Raw genomic sequence first — 16318 nt, forward strand, 5'->3', positions numbered from 1 at the left:
AAATAACCATCCCACTCCATGATGTGGTAGTCAATGAACATCTCTGCCAGTTGAAGTGCATGTGCTGTATTTATCTGCAGCCCTCATATTTTACACTGCTGATCCTTTTCTTCTCTCTAGTGCCAGCATTGTCACACTTATTCCTCCTCCTTGTCCTTGCACTGAGCTTTCTCATCCCATTCCTTTGCGGCCTTCTGGTTGAGCACTCCCAACCAGAAAACCTTCTCCTTTACCACTTTGTTCCAAAGTCAGACGATCCAAATCTAAAACAAAAGCAAGATTGTGCGGATGCAGAGAATCTGAAATAATAACAGAAAATACTGGGAAACACTCAGCAGCTCAGGCAGCCTGTGAAGAAAGAAAAACAGAGTTAATGTTTCGGGTCAATGACCTTTCAATCCAAATGATCCAAATTTAACTCTGGCTCCCAGTCTCCTGAACTTACAGTATTCATTTTTACCATTGTTTCACTCTGATATTGAACATTGTGCAGTTGATGTTGATCCACCTTTAGTAGTCAGTGTTTTGGATCTCTTGTAATGCAGGAAATGTGGCAGCCAATTTGCACACAGCAAGCTCCCACAAACAACAATGAGATAATGACCAGATAATCGGTAAGTGTCAGCCAAGATACCGGGGAGGATCGGGCCAAGATACTGGGATGTTTTAGATCTGACAGCAGATGGGCCTAGGTTTGAAGTTTCATCTGAAAGGTGGCACCTCAGACAATGCAGCACTCCTTCAATACTGCACTGGAGTGTTAGCCTAGACTTTTGTGCTCAAGTCTCTGGAGTGGGAATCGAACGCTGACCTTCTGACTCAGAGGTGCGAGTGCTACCGTAGGAACTGAAATGGGCGCTTGGACCGTGCATTTGCTGAAGCCTGAAGAGCAACAGGACTCGAGGCCCAGCTGAAATATCCAAACTCTGGGACCGGGGACAGAAGAGAATCCGATGACTTGTGAAAGAGAGAGCACCTAGAGGCAGGGGAAAGTTTCGGAGATATTTTTTTATTATTTTTTTCAAAATCAGTTCATTTTTAATGTGTTTATTATGCTATAAATGTTAATTTTTGTGGTATACAGTGGATTGGGTAACTGACTACTTGAAATAATTAGATTATTTTAAAAGAGGGATTTGATTATTGGTTTTTGTGGCAGTTCCTGGTTGTTCATTGCTTGCTTTTTATTGAATGGAATTTCTTTTAGCAATTAGGGTGATTGTTGTAGAGTCATTTACAGCACAGAAGGAGGCCATTCAGCCCACTGAGTCCATGCTGGCTCTCCACGGAGCTATACAGTCTGTCCCACTCCCCCACTTGATCGCCATATCCCTGCAAGTCTAGTTCCTACAAGTGGCCATCCAGTTTCCTTTTGAAGTTGTTGATTGTCTTTGCTTCCACCACCCTTGTGGGCAGCGAGTTCCAGGTCACTTTTTAGCCACTGGACATTCAAACCAATCATGAGGTGCTATTTAGCAAGATATCGATTCTTAAAAATATGCTTTTCAGCCAATCATGCGCCATCGATTTCCATACTGTTTAGGAAATTTGGTGATTAATTTTTCCACTGGCACTACCGATACAGCAGGTGTCCTGACCAATAATTATCCTTCAACCAACATTACTAAAACAGACTACCCATTCATTATCTCATTGCAGCTTGTGGGGCCTTGCCGGGGGCGAATTGGCCACTGTGTCTCCTACATTACAACTTTGACTGCCATTCAAAAAGTACTTCACTGGCTGTAAAATGCTTTGGGACATCCTGCGGTCGTGGAAAGCGCTATGGAAATGACAGTCTTTCCCTTCTTTCTCTTGTCTATGTTCTACCAATTCAAGTCTTGTACTAATAATGCACCAGTGGGCTTTGATTTGTTTTAGTGGGAATGAAGAACCATATCTTGTGAATAAACTTTAGACTCCTTTCAAGCACCTCTAAAATTAGACTTTGCCAATAGCCATCATGATGAAGAAATGTAATCGGCCAATACATTAATACCAGTAGCTTCAATGGATCCAGCCAGGAAATCAGATCTTGGTTTGCACCTTGATGTTGCTCCAACCTTCAGCTCGATCCTGATACTGTTGCTTTTCTCGAGGAGCTGAATGTATGCTCTGGGCAGGGACTCTGAATCTTACGATAGTTTTGGCAGATCAGAAATTCCCATCTATCGCACAGAGCACAGAGCCTGCTGTCAGAACAAAACATAGTGCCAGAGGGAGGCAGACTGAAGACTGGATTCGCAGTGAAAAAAAACAGCACCAGGGAAGGAGATGGGAAGGGAATTGCTCTGTAAACTGAGGAGGAATTTGGAGGGAAAGACTGCCTGCATACATGGGGTAGTGAAGCTGGAGTGAACTGGGAGAGGGAAAGAGGAAAATCATCTCTGTCAAATAAGGGTAGAGGGAACCCTTGTGAGAGGGGAGGTTAGAGGTGAATGGAGCCCCTGTGAATTGAACGAGTTCTCCTGTGAACTGAGGGTTTGGAGGGAAAGAGTGTGTCTGTGAACAGGGGAGGTGCACTGTTCCTCTGTGAAGGCTGTCTTTGTGAATAACAACAACAATTTGCATTTGTGAAACGTAGTGAAACATAGGAACATAGTAAATAGGAGCAAGAGTAGGATATTCAGCCCTTCGGGCCTGCTCCGCCATTCAAAAAAGATCATGGCTGATCATCTAATCCTGTTCCCACTTTCTCCCCATATCCCTTGATCCCTTTGGCATTAAGAAATATATCTATCTCCTTCTTGAATATATTTAATAGCTTAGTGAAACATCCCAAGGTGTGTCACAGGAGTGTTATGGCACAAAATATAACACCAAGCCACATAAGGAGATTTTAGGGCAGTTGACCAAAAGCTTGGTCATAGAGGTTGGGTTTAAGAAGTGTCTTAAAGTGGGAAAGAGAGGTGGAGAGATGTAGGGAGGGAATTCCAAAGCTTTGGGCCCAGGTAGTTGAAGGCACGGTCACCGATGGTGGAGTGAATCAAATCGGGGATGCTCAAGAGCACGAATGGGCAGAGCGCAGTGATTGGGGGCGGGGGTTGTTGGTGGTTGTGGTTGTAGGGCTGAAGGAGATAGGGAGGGGCTAGGCCATGAAGTGATTCGAAAGCAAGGATGAGAATTTTAAAATTGGGGCACTGCTGGACTGGGGTCCAATGTAAGTCAGCGAGTACAAGGGAGGTGGGTGAGTGGGACTTGCTGCGAGTTAGGACAAAGAGTTTTGTGGAGGGTAGAATGTGGGAGACTAGCCAGGATTGCTTTGAAATAATCAAGCCTGGAGGTAACAAAGGAACGAATGAGGGTTTAAGCAGCAGATAAAGTGAGGCGAGGTCAAAGTCAGACGATGTTATGGCAGTGGAAATAGGTGGTCTTAGTGACGGTGCGAAAGTTGCAAACTGTCTTGTTCAGCCTCAGACAGTTGCCAGGGAGAGGGATGGAGTCAGTGTCTAGGGTACAGAGTTTGTGATGGGACACAAGGGGATAACTTAACCGGAGGAAATTTCTGTTCATCCAGTATTGGATATCGGGCAAGCAGTCGATTTAGAGACATGGGGAAAGGGTGGTTGTTCAGGTATTTTTTGCAAAAATGAAGATCTGTTAAATAATGATAAAGCTAAACCTCATTTACTTTCCCTATAAATACACTGAGATTAAAAATGTATCAACTGTGAGGCAAAATGAACTAGAATGCAGCAATTCTGATGTAAAAATGCATCACTTTTTTCTGGGGACTATTGCCCCTCCTCTGCCTGTGGGTGGTAGCATTTCAAAGGGAGCACAGAGGCAGGTTTTGCACAGTTACACACACTCAAGGAATGAGATTGCAGTCGTTGCACCCTCTTGGCGATTGGCAGAGCTGCAGCATTTAATAATCGGCAGAGGCGAGGACCTCCCCTTTAAAGGTATGTTGCAAATCGTGTGGATGAGGAAGTGAGTGAGTAGTAGTGGTGTCTGTTTCTTACAGAAGGTTAGAGAGGGGAAGAGAACAGCTTGGATCGAGCCTCAGCCAGAGGGAGATGGTCACAGGAGGTACGTTCATCTCTTTCTAATTGTTGCATTTATTCCATGTTTTGTTTTATTGTCTGCGAATCGAGCAGCTGATTAAGGCAGGACTTAAGCCTCTTGTTAGAGCTCAGAGAAATCCGCCTTACTGAAATGCTGCATTGCTTTTTACAAACCAAGTAAACCACCCTGAAGTTGGTCAGCCGACTTTTGACGAACTTTTAATGGACAGACACCTTGGCTTGTTCAAAAATGTTATTTTTTTTGCATTTCTCTCGCCAGTGAAATCCCTGTCTGTTTAATCCACCACTGCTTGAGTGGTCGGATTAAAGGATGCAGAATTCCCTCCCCGTTCAGTGTCGGTGGCTGTGTCTATGTGTGAGATAGAGCAGATTAGCACAGGCCAGTTGGGACCCCACTGAATCTGACATGAGTGTGCCTCTCAGCTCTTTCAGGGTTGTTAAGGGTTGTCTCTCCCTTCTCTATGCAGCCCAGTGATGCAATGCAATGTACAGGGTTTATTCTCTGATGTGACTTTACTACTTGATTTGAGAGATTATATCCCACTAAAACTGCTCTGAAAACTGTAACCGTGAATCATGTGTGCTATCTGTTACTAAATAATGCTTGCTTCTTGCTACACCATGTACTGTTGTGAATTCACAAGTTGCTGTTGCCAATTTTATCTGAGATGTCTCTGCTATCCTAACAGGGGTGCTATCCTATTTCTCTAATACCTTTTTGTAAAATATGAATGTCATAATATAAGCATTAAGCTTTTTCCTGCTGATGTCACCAATAGCAATTTCTAGGCTTTGCTCTCAAAATGAATCATTGATAATATAATATAAAAATAGCTCTTCATTACAATAATTGCGACAAAGCCTTTACATCTTCATCAGAGGTTGGCAGCCCATATTGCTGTGACTTTGTGTGATTTGCCTTGTATTTCTGGACCTGGCATCTGATGCACTTGTGTCGATATGCATCGTTTTTGTAATATGGGCTATTCCCAGTGGCTACAGGGTTTGTAACCAGAGGATACCGTTTTTACTGGGAAGATTTTTTTTTACGCAGCAAGTTATTATGATCTGCAATGTGCTGCCTGAAAAGAAACAGATTCAAAAATAACTTTCAAACTATCACATAGTATTTCCAGCACAGAAACACACATTAGCCCCAACAGGTTCATGCCACTGTTTATGCTCCACACGAGCCTCCTCACATTTCTCTCCATGCAACTCTATCAGTATATTTTTCTGTTCTGTTCTCCCTCGTGTGTTTAACTGGCTTTTCCTTAAATTTGCACCTATGCTATTCTTGTCATTTATGATATCCATCTGAATACTACTTGTAGGAGCAAATTCCACATTTTCACCACTCGCTGGGTAAATAAGTTTCTCCTGAATTCCCTATTTGATTTATTAGTGGCTAGCTTTTATATTTGTGTGTATGTTATATATTCATGATATATGTGTGAGATCATGCACCTTGGACCTAAAAAGGATAGAACAGGGTACTTTCTAAATGGTGAACAACTGGAAACAATTGAAGTCCAAAGAGACTTGGAAGAGTTCAGGTACAAAGATCATTAAAATATCATGAACACTTACAGAAACTAATCGAAAAGGCTAATGGAATGCTTGCCTTTATATCTAGGATACAAAGGGGCAGAAGTCATTCTTAAGCTATGCAAAGTCTTGGTTAGACCACACCATCACCTGCAAGTTCCCCCTCCAAGCCACACACCATCCTGACTTGGAGCTATATCGACATTCCTTCACTGTTGCTAGGTCAAAATCCTGAAACTCCCTTAACAGCTCTGTGGCGTACCTACACCACATGGATTGCAGTGGTTCAAGAAAGCTGCTCACCGCCACTTTCTCAAGGACAATTAGGGATGGGCAATAAATGCTAGCCAGTGACACATACATCCCATGAAAGAATAAAAAAAAACAGTACGGTGAGCAGTTCTGGGCACCACACCTTAGGAAGGATATACCGTGTTTGGCGGACCATTAAACATATCAGGATTTTACAAAGAAATATTTAGGAAAAATATTTCAGTGCATATAGATATTTAATATTTAAATTTACCATTACGGAACAAAAACAGCAACGCAGTGGACTAAAACAACATTTTGTACTAGGCTGGCAACTTCTATGCTATTCTGGTCTATAGTATGCATGTCTAGCCTGTGCATTCTCATAAGTCTGTAGCTCCAAGAAGTTGTCCCAGCAAGACCAGTAATGCTGCTTGCTACTTGTCTTGTTTCACAAATAATACTTTTGGTAGATATAGAAATTTCCTTTGTCCTGTCATCCAATTTTTCACCTTTTCTTTCAGCTGTGGCCATTTTACATTAGTCCAGAGAGAGTGTTAATGGCAGAATATTGAACAGCAAAAAATCTGAAAAACAAGTTTAAGACAGGCACTTGGTTAAACAATAATAATATAAAAAAGTTAGTCATGGTCTGAAATTGTTGAACTCAATGTTGAGTCCGGAAGGCTGTAGAGTGCCTAATGGGAAGATGAGGTGCTGTTCCTCGAGCTTGTGTTGATGTTCACCGGAATGCTGTAGCAGGCCAAGGACAGAAATGTGGGCATGAGAGCAGGGGGGGGACGTGTTGAAATGGCAAGCAACCGGAAGTTCGGGGTCATGCTTGCGGACGAGCGGAGGTGTTCCTCAAAGCGGTTACCCAATCTGTGTTTGGTCTCCCCAATGAAGAGGCGACTGCATTGTGAGCAGCGAATACAGTATACTAAATTGAAAGAAGTACAATCGCTGTTTCACCTGGAAGGAGTGTTTGGGGCCTTGGATGATGAGAGGGGAGGTAAAAGGGCGGATATTACACCTCCTGCGATTGCAAGGGAAAGTGCCGTGGGAAGGGGTCGAGGTGTCGGGGCTTATGGAGGAGTGGACCAGGGTGTCATATGGGAATGATCCCTTTGGACTGCTGATGGGGGAGGGGAAGATGTGTTTAGTAGTCCTGTTACTATGTTTATATTTATGGAAGCATCTTCTCTCTGGGATATATACTTGAAAAGGAAAATCTTGCAGGGCTATGGGGAAAGAGCAGGGAAATGTGACTCAATAACTCTTTCAAACAGCCAGAACAGGCATGATTGAACGAATTGCATAACATGTCACAGTTAGAGATCTTAGGCTATTTGGCCTAGAGGGGGTTTCAGGATAATTTATGGTTGCCTATAGTTACACCACTATTCTTGGCTAGAATGGAAATGATTGGGTAATTTCTCTGTCAATGATGACTGGAGATCCTACTGCTGTACATGACTGGGATGGATTTTAGACAAATAATTTGTATCAAATTATCCTCCACTCACTATTTTGCTGGATAAGTTATCCTGCTTTTTACTGGGAATTGTTGCTGTAGATTCAGCCATGAGTTCTGTTTGCTGTTGTTCATAGAGACTTTTTTCAAAATGGGCTCTATTGATTTTTTTGTTATCGTGTGCTGTTTAAATAGACTCTTTGCTGAGTAAATAGACTTTACTTCAAAAATAGACTGCTGTACGTCGAGGATATGTTGATGAGGACTAAGCAAAATACTAGTACATTTAACAGTGGGAACCATTGAGAAATAGTGTAAGCAGCCCTTTAAATTGTCCCATTGGGCTCCTGCTGAAATTATCGGTGGAGAACAAAGGCTCCTGTGGAAATTCTATCATGGCATATATGATCTTAATATAAAACCTATCTCTTAGAGAAAGCTTTTGGCCATCTGTCCTAATATCTCCTGATGTGGTTCGGTATAATATCTTGTTTGATAATATCCCTGTGAAACATGTTGGGACGTTTTATGATGTTGAAGACGCTATATAAACGGAAGTTGTTGTTGTATACCTTTGCCCGCCCCTCCCAATTAAAAGTGGGATCCTCAACATTCCATAGAAATGTGCCACATCCCTGATTTTCACTGCAGATTTACTCAGAATTACCTCTAAGACTTGCTAACAAAAATGTAATCCTTGTCATAATGCACTGCGTTTTAAAACAAAAGTTTCCACTCCTTGCCTGGGGGCGCATCATCATCATTTAGTACATGCTGGAGTTAAATGGATGATAGATCTGTTCTCCATTTGGTAGCTGGTGATAAAGGTTATGCTATTTCCCGGTAAATGCTCTCTGCGTTTTCAGGATTAATGGACTCTGGGAGATGGCTGATGATGCATTCTTTAGTGTTTTGGGTTATGGCCACATTACTGCTGTCGGTTTATCGAGAAATATTTTGCACTCGATCGTTAGAAAGTTTCTAGTCAGTTCTACTGTGCTTACTGCATTTTAAATGTGTACTAGTTGCAGAGAGAATGGGTATTAATGTATAATTTAAAAAAAATACATTCCCAAAAGGAATCATGAACTAATGCTAGCTTTTTCCCAGTGAGGCATGTGGAATAGCAGACATTAAAATATTCCAACCACGAGGCACAGTGAAAATTTGTCGTCATTCCATGATTGGTAGATTGTTTCTGAGTATTTTGGTCATGGGCAACATGACAAAAGTACAGGATGTGGCGCGAACAGGATTGAATGTGTCCAGTCAAGTTCATTTTAACTTGCGTAATCGTTTGCAAACAGATTTATATAGATTGTAAACAGATTTATATAGATTGTAATATTTATAAATGACTTGGATATGGGGACCAATTGTAATATTTCCAGATTTGCGGATGACGCACAAATAGGAGGGAATGTAAGTTGTGAGGAGGATGCAAGGAGGCTTCAGGAGGATTTGGACAGGTTAAGTGATTGGGCAGGAACATGGCAGATGGAATATATGTGGTATGTGTGAAGTGATCCACTTTGGTCGAAAAAAAAAAGCCAGAAAGGCAGACGATTTCTTCAATGGTGAGAAGTGTTGATGTCCAAAGGGACCTGGGTGTCCTTGTTCATGAGTCACTAAAAGCTAGTATGCAGGTGCAGCAAGCAATTAGGAAGGCAAATGGCAAGGGGATTTGAGGACAACAGTAAAGATGTCTTACTTCAATTGTATAAAGCTTTGGTGAGACTGCACCTGGAGTATTGTGTACAGTTTTGGCCGCCTTATCTAAGGAAGGATATACTTGCCAATGAGGGATGCAACGGAGATTCACCAGACTAATCCCTGGGATGGCGGGATTGTTTTATGAGGAGAGATTGCAGAAACTGGGCCTGTATTCTCTAGAGTTTCGAAGAATGAGAGGTGATCTCATTGAAACTTAGAAAATTGTTACAGGGTGTGACAGGGTGGATAGGCTGTTTCCCCTGGCTGGTGAGTCTAGAATAAGGGGGACCCCGTCTCAGAAAAAGGGGCAGGCCATTTGAGACTGAGATGAGGAGGAATTTCTTTACACAGAGGTGGTGAAACTCTGGAATTCTCTACCCCAGAGGGCTGTGGAATCTCAGTCATTGAACATGTTCAAGACAGAAATCTATAGATTTCTGAATGCTAATGATATCAAAGGATACGGGGATAGTGGGGAAAAATGGCAGAGGTAGATGATCAACCATGATCTGTTTGAATGGCGGAGCAGGCTCGTTGGGCCGAATGGCCTACTCCTGCTCCTATTTCCTATGATTATCAGTAACTCCACATTTGGAATATTGTTTGCAGTTTTGGACTCCTTTTAAATTAAAACTGAATACTGATGTGTTGGAGAAGGTTAAGAAAAGAGTGATAATTATGTCAGGACTAACCCCGTGAAAGAAAGAGTTGCATTTATATAGCACCTTTCAAAACCTCAGGATGTCCCAAAGCTAATGGAGCCAATTTGCACACAGCAAGGAGATAATGACCAGAACGGCGGCTGGAAACACTGTGGAGCATCCGTGAGTCTGAGAGCATTGTGGATAGCACGTATAGAGAGGTGGTCACACTGCAGCTGAAGGGACTTGAGGAAGGAAGGGAATGGGTGACCACCAGGCAGTCCAAGAGAATCAGGCAGGTAGTTCAGGTGTTCCCTGGGGTCCCGCTTGCAAATTGGTATTCCATTTTGGAGACTGATGAGGCTGGTTCCTCCAGGGAGTGCGGACAGAGCCAAGCTTCTGGCACTGCAAGCAGTCTGTCTGCACAGGAAGGGGGAAAGAGAGGAAGAGCAATAGTAATAGGGGATTCTATAGTCAGGGGAACAGATAGGCGCTACTGTGGCCGTCAACGTGACTCCAGGATGGTGTGTTGCCTCCCTGGTGCCAGGGTCCGGGATGTCACTGAACGGCTGCAGGGCATCCTGAAGGGGGAGGGTGATGAGGCAGAGGTCATGGTACATGTTGGTACCAATGACATAGGTAGAAAGAGGGATGAGGTCTTGCATCAAGAATTCAGGGAGTTAGGCAGTAGACTAAAAAGCAGGACCTCTCGGGTTGTAATCTCTGGATTACTCCCAGTGCCACGTGCTAGCGAGTATAGAAATAGGAGAATAGCACAGATGAATGCGTGGCTTAAGAGTTGGTGCAGGAGGGAGGGTTTTAGATTCCTGGACCACTGGGACCGTTTCTGGGGAAAGTGGGACCTGTACAAGCGGGACGGTCTACATCTGAACCAGAGGGGGACTAACATCCTTGCCGGTGGGTTTGCTAATGCTGTTGGGAGGAGTTTAAACTAATTTGGTAGGGGGAGGGGATGCAGACTCCTAGCAGAATAGGGACACAGCTAAACACAGGAAAGCGAACAAGTCAGAGGGAATACAGCGGAAGTAAGTTTCAAGGGAGTAAGACCACGATGGAAGGCCTCTACTTTAATGCCAGGAGTATTGCAGGTAAAATGGATGAGTTAAGGGCAATGATTGACACGTGGAATTGTGATATAGTAGCCATCACGGAGACATGGTTCAGGGAGGGGCAGGATTGGCAGCTCAGTATTCCGGGATATAGAATCTTCAGGTGAGACAGGAGGGGGTAAAAGAGGAGGGGGCATTGCAATATTAGTTAAGGAGTCAGTTACTGCAGTAAGGAGAGATGATTTCTTGGAGGGGGCATCAAATGAAGCTTTATGGGTAGAGTTTAGGAATAAAAAAGGGACAGCCACATTGCTAGGTGTTTATTATAGACCCCCAGATAGTCAGCGGGAAATTGAGGAGCAAATATGTGTGCAATTTGTAGAGGTGTATAAAAATAATAGGGTAATTATATTAGGTGATTTCAACTTCCCCAACATTAATTGGGATAGTCATCGTGTTACGGGCTTAGATGGAGTGGAGTTCTTAAAATGTATACAGGAGAACTTTTTAGCTCAATATGTAGAGGATCCAACAAGGGAAGGTGCAGTGCTGGACCTAATTCTGGGGAATGAAGCCGGATAGGTGGTTGATGTAACAAAAACAGGAAATGCTGGAATCACTCAGCATCTGTGGAAAGAGAAGCAGAGTTAACGTTTCGGGTCAGTGACCCTTCATCAACCCTAGGTGGTTGATGTGTTGGTGGGGGGGCATTTTGGTGATAGCGACCACAACATGGTACAATTTAAGCTTGTTATGGAGAAAGAAATAGACAAGTTGCAAAAAAAGGTTTTGGATTGGGGGAGAGCAAATTTTAGTAAAATAAGGCAGGATCTGGCCAAGGTAGACTGGAAAGAGTTACTTGTTGGGAAATCTACAGAAGAGCAGTGGGGGGGCATTCAAAAAGGAAATGGGGAGGGTACAGGCCCAACATGTTCCCTCTAGGGAATAGGTAGCAGCAACAAGCCCAGAGAACCATGGATGACCAGAAACATTCAGGGTACGATGAGAAGGGAAAGAAAGGCTTTTAGCAAATACAAGAAGAGCAAATCAATGGAAGCATTAGTGGAGTACAGAAAATGTAGGATGGAGCTCAAGAAAGCAATTAGGAGAGCAAAGAGGGGATATGAGAAAGCTCTGGCTGGTAAAAATAGGGAAAGTCCCAAGATATTCTATAAGTATATCAATGGGAAGAGGATAACCAGGGAAAGAGTAGGACCCATTAGGGACCAAGGGGGAAATTTGTGGGTGGAGCCAGAGGACATTGGTAGGGTGTTGAACGAATACTTCACATCTGTCTTCAGCCAAGAGAATAAGGATGTAGATATGGAACTCAGAGAGAGAGAGACTGTGAGGTTCTTGAGCAAATTGTCATAGGGAGTGACAAGGTATTGGAGGTTTTGGAAGGCTTGAAAGTAAACAAATCTGCAGGTCTGGACGATTTGTGTCCCAGGATGCTGTGGGAGGTGAGGGTGGAGATTGCAGGGGCTCTGACCCTCATTTTTAATTTCTCTCTGGCCACGGGGGAGGTGCCAGAGGACTGGTCCCACTATTTAAGAAAGGTTGGAGAGATAAGCCAGGGAACTACAGACCAGTGAGTGTCACGTCAGTGGTAGGGAAACTATTGGAGAAAATTCTGAAGGAGAGAATCTATCTCCACTTGGAGAGGCAAAATTTGATTAGGAATAGTCAGCATGGCTTTGGCAGATGGAGGCCATGCCTAACAAATTTGATTGAATTTTTTGAGCATCTGACCAGGTGTGTAGATGAGGGGAGTGCAGCTGATGTAGTTTACATGGATTTCAGCAAAGCCTTTGACAAGGTCCCACATGGACTGCAGCGGTTCAAGAAGGCAGCTCACCACCACCTTCTCAAGAGCAATTAGGGATGGGCAATAAATGCTGGCCTGGCCAGTGACGCCCACATCCCTGAATGAATTTAAAAAAAAACGTGGGAGACTTATCAAGAAAGCAAATTCACATAGGATACAAGGTAACTTGATAAGGTGGATTCAAAATTGGCTGAGCTTTAGGAGACAGAGAGTGACGACAGACGGCTGTTTTAGTGACTGGAAGCCAGTGTCCAGTGGCGTACCACAGGGATCTGTGCTGGGTCCCCTATTGTTAGTCATCTATGTTGTTTATATAAATGACAATGTGGGGGGTAGGATCAGTAAGTTCGTGGATGACACAAAGATTGGCCGAGTGGTTAACAGTGAGGTGGAGTGTCTTAGGTTACAAGAAGATATAGACGGGATGGTCAAATGGGCAGAAAAGTGGCAGATGGAATTTAACGCTGAAAAGTGTGAGGTGATACACTTTGGAAGGAGTAATGTGACACGGAAGTATTCAATGAATGGCCTGACACTGGGAAGTTCCGAGGAACAAAGGGACCTTGGCGTGTTTGTCCGTAGATCTCTCAAGGCAGAAGGGCAGGTTAATAGGGTGGTGAAAAAGGCATATGGGACACTTGCCTTTATCAATCGAGACATAGATTACAAAAGCAGGGAGGTCATGTTGGAGTTGTATAGAACTTTGGTAAGGCCACAGCTGGAGTACTGTGTGCAATTCTGGTCGCCACATTATAGGAAGGATGTGATTGCATTGGAGGGGGGTGCAGAGGCGATTCACCAGGATGTTGCCTAGGAAGGAACATTTAAGCTATGAAGAGAAGTTGGATAGGCTTGGGTTGTTTTCACTGGAGCAGAGAAGACTGAGGGGTGACCTGATCGAGGTGTCCAAGCTTATGAGGGGCATGGACAGGGTGGATAGGGAGCAGCTGTTCCCCTTAGTTGAAGGGTCAGTTACGAGGGGTCACAAGTTTAAGGTGAGGGGCGGGAGGTTTAAGGGGGATTTGAGGAAGAACTTTTTTACCCAGAGGGTGGTGACGGTCTGGAATGCACTGCCTGGGAGGGTGGTAGAGGCAGGTTGCCTCACATCCTTTAAAAAGTACCTGGATGAGCACTTGGCATATCATAACATTCAAGGCTATGGGCCAAGTGCTGGCAAATGGGATTAGGTAGACAGGTCAGGTGCTTTAATGCATCGGTGCAGGCTCGATGGGCCGAAGGGCCTCTTCACTGTATTATTCTGTGATCTGTTTTAGTGAAGTAGGTTAAGGGATAAACATTGGCCAGAATACCAGGGAGGATGTCCTTGTTCCTCTTTAGAAATAGTGCTATGGGATCTTTTGTATCCACCTGAGAGGGCAGACGGGGCCTTAGTTGAATGTCCCATCTAAAAGATGGCACCCGTGACAGTGTGCCACTCCCTCAGTACTGCAGTGGAGTGTCAGGTTGGATTATGAGCCCAGATCTCTGGAGTGGTACTTGAACCTTCAATTCAGAGGTGAGAGTGCTGCTCACTGAACCAAGGCTGACACGCCATAAATCATAATAAGAGCCTCACAAAGTATTATTGTCCTTGGGGAGAGTCCAGGACCACGCACGGACAATGCATGTGGTCTTGTTAGAAGAGACAATGATTGATGTGACTCACAGCAATTTGTTTTGGCACAGTGTGTAATGCTAACGTCCCTGTTCAAACCTCAGCACTCTGCAGATGTACCCGCAGTTTCGCATCTGTGCGAAGCCAAAACCAGTTTGAACCAATGCTGATATTGTGTAGTGTAAGAGGGATGTGAATGCCGAAGCTGACAGAAGTAAAGTCGGACTGCTGCTTTCAGGGAATCTTGCTCTGTTTCACATGCATCAGTTATGCCATGACAGCAGGCGCGGGCTGTGTTTACACTGCAACAACTACATTTGGGCAGGAAAAGACCAGCTGGTTCATCAATCCTGCCCTACTCCATTGTGGCTAAACACTCCCTCTCTTCTCCCCTCCCCGTCCCCTGCAACCATTTAGTTTTTTTAGGAGGAAAAAAAACCCCAAGCCCAATAAGAGAAAAAGAGCTCTGGACAATTCCTCTCTGATTCCCTCAGGTGATCGAAACCAGTGCATGATATCATGTTAGTGCAACCATTGTTACAGATCGAGTCATTATGGCACAGAAGGAGGCCATTTGGCCCATCAAGTCCATGCCAGCTCTCTGTAGAGCAATCCAGTCAGTCCCATTCCCCCGCTCTATCCCCATAGCCCTGCAAATTACTTTCCCTTGAGTGCCCATCCAATTTCCTTTTGAACCCATTCATCGACTCTGCTTCCACCACCCTCATAGGCAGGAGTTCCAAGTCATTACCACTTCCTACGTTTAAAAAAAAAGTTCTTCTTCACATCCCCTCTGCATCTCTTACCCAAAGCCTCGTGCCATTAGTTAATGGGAATGGCTTTTCTTTGTCTACCTTTTCGAAACCTGTCACAATCTTGTACACCTTTATATCAAATCTCCCGTCACTCTCCTTTGCTCCAAAGAGAACAACCCCAGCTTCTCCAACCTAACAGTGTAGTGTAAATGCTCACTGTGACTTCTGTGACACTTGTATATGAGCATCTAATACATCCACATGACGTTCTTCAATCCACAATTTTAATTTTAATTGAGTTAACGGCTCCATTAAAGAAGCAGTTGGAGAGTATGTCAAGGGCCCGTACACCAAAATGGCGAACAGTAGTTTTGTGCAAGTTACATTCTGCTGCCTCTTTAAGTGCCATCTTTTGCACCCTCAGCAGGTATTTCCCAAACAGAAGGATGAACAAGAGTATTTGACCTCGGTCTGTTAACTAATTATTGTATGTAACAGTGACTTGGATTAATGTGGTTTTTATATATATATATTGTATTTGGGAGTCTCGTTTTGCTTAGAACAAGTCTATTGGATGTTGAACTTTTAGTCCTCTCCTGGTCCTGATTCTTTTGTGTGTCTGCTGACAGATTGATTGATTATTCTAATGGAGGTAGTTTATCTAGGTGTGAAATACAATATTGTGAAGTGTGATTGTTTCAGTATCAATTAAAACAATAGCTTTAACTGCCTTTTTGTGAAAAAAAGAAATACTTGTACAAAGTAAGCAGTATTACGCTTTAAATTGCCAGGAGGATCTGTGAAATATCCAGGCTCCTGTGCCAGCTTTCCTCCTGATACTGAAACGAAGATTGTCACATTGCTGCGTTACACCAGGCTAGTTGTTCTATTTGTACTTGACAGTTTTAACCAGCAACACAATTTTATTTTGAAAGACTGCACATTGCAGCCTTCAACACACAAACAAACGACAGGTTTAAAAAACAAAGTCTGTCGACTAGCAGATAGGAGTAATTTCATGGTGAGCTGGTGAGAAGCTAGTTAGGTGGCAAGTTCATCTGAAACAGACACAACTGAACTGCCAGGATTTACCTTATTAAAACGTCAGGTGCAGTGTTAATGAAATCTAAACTGTCATTACAGAGTGCACACATGCGCACACAATTATTGACAGTCATTCTTACAATAGTTTCAGTGGGTTTAACCACTTGAGTAACTGAACTGAGCAGAATAGGAAAGTCAGAGTCCCAGTGAAAATAAAAATAAGACTTGTCAAAAGTCACACTCTTTAGGAGACAGTCCTTCATCTTACTTTCAGATAGGTTAGATTTGTAAACTGTGTGTGATGGAGGCAGATTCAATTGTGGCTTTCAAAAGGGAGTTGGATAATTATC

The 16318-nt window shown here is 43.5% G+C and overlaps 1 protein-coding gene across 5 annotated transcripts in view; it reads left to right on the plus strand.

Annotated features, from left to right (window-relative positions):
• Window positions 1-3917: 3917 nt before the first annotated feature.
• Window positions 3918-16318, plus strand: part of LOC137352407 (multiple C2 and transmembrane domain-containing protein 2-like) — a 455261-nt gene continuing 442860 nt past the window's right edge. For all 5 annotated transcript variants that reach the window (XR_010969701.1, XM_068017773.1, XM_068017767.1 and 2 more), the window contains exon 1: window positions 3918-4032. The gene's annotated coding sequence lies outside the window, so the exon portion shown is untranslated. The remainder of the gene's footprint in view (window positions 4033-16318) is intronic.

The sequence above is a fragment of the Heterodontus francisci genome, chromosome 38 (assembly GCF_036365525.1).
Source record: "Heterodontus francisci isolate sHetFra1 chromosome 38, sHetFra1.hap1, whole genome shotgun sequence".
Classification (NCBI taxonomy): domain Eukaryota; kingdom Metazoa; phylum Chordata; class Chondrichthyes; order Heterodontiformes; family Heterodontidae; genus Heterodontus; species Heterodontus francisci.